The sequence below is a fragment of the Rousettus aegyptiacus genome, unplaced genomic scaffold, assembly GCF_014176215.1.
Source record: "Rousettus aegyptiacus isolate mRouAeg1 unplaced genomic scaffold, mRouAeg1.p scaffold_m13_p_4, whole genome shotgun sequence".
Lineage (NCBI taxonomy): Eukaryota > Metazoa > Chordata > Mammalia > Chiroptera > Pteropodidae > Rousettus > Rousettus aegyptiacus.
The window spans coordinates 144,019,542-144,020,618 of NW_023416307.1; the positions used below are offsets into that span (position 1 = coordinate 144,019,542).

Below are 1,077 nucleotides of genomic sequence, written 5' to 3' on the forward strand. Positions count from 1 at the left end.
AGAGTCCCTCAATAAAAATACCCTCTCATTACCTCATCATCCTCAAATGGAACCCATCAGTAAAAAGGCCCTCCTCTCCCACAATGCACAGCTTCTGGTCTACTTTCTAATAGTTTACTCTCAATTATATATGGAAAGCCAAAAGTCACCAGTTATGAGAATAGATTTCTGGCATGAAAGACACCCAAACAAATAGAAAAGTAGGTTTTAAAGGAAACAGAGAGTCTATGGCCATGCCACCCTAAACATGCCCGATCCCATCTGATCATGGAAGCTAAGCAGGGTTGGTCCAGGTTAGTACTTGGATGGAAGACCACCTAGGAAGACCAGGTGCTATAGGCGTAAAAAATAAATAATAAGAGATTGTAAGCTGACAAGGTCCTTGCAATCTATGAAGTCAACTAAGGGTTGCCTAAAATAAATAAACAAACAAACAAACAAACAAATAATAAAAAATATTAAAGGAAACAGAGACAATAAGTGAAGAAGAAAAGTTTGAAATATCTATAATATATATCTTTAGAAAGCTAAAAGACCATGTTCCCATTTGTGACTTAAGAATAAGATGCTAGCTAAAAAAAAGTCAATCAAATGTCAATCAAAGCACAATAAAGACTTACCATTTTATAGTTAACCGAAATTAAAAATTTAATGGAAAAGCTAGATAATGAATTTGAATCACTTACCTAGGAAGTAAAATAATAGAACTTACCCAGAAAGTAGAACAATTTCCCAAAAATGTGGTAAATGGGAAGAATAATAAACAATATTAGATAAAAATCTAAGAAGTCCAATATCCAATTAATATGATGAATTCCAGAAAGAAATAACAGAGGGAAAGGATGGATAAAATTATCAAAGTCCCAATTTAAGAAGATAGCCAATAACTAAAGACATGAGTCTCTAGTTCCCTGAATGACAAATACAATGAATAAGAGACTCAACCACAGTCATGTCATCATGAAAAATCAAAACACCTAGGATAAATGACAATTCTAAGTGTTTTCAGAGAGAGAAAATATGTCAGATACACATATTGGAAACAAGAATGCTTCCAAATTTGTGGATCGTTAGTCT

The 1,077-nt window shown here is 33.3% G+C and overlaps 1 pseudogene; it reads left to right on the top strand.

The window, feature by feature from the left end:
* Window positions 1-223: 223 nt before the first annotated feature.
* On the top strand, window positions 224-342 carry LOC118602379 (annotated as a pseudogene).
* Window positions 343-1,077: the final 735 nt, after the last annotated feature.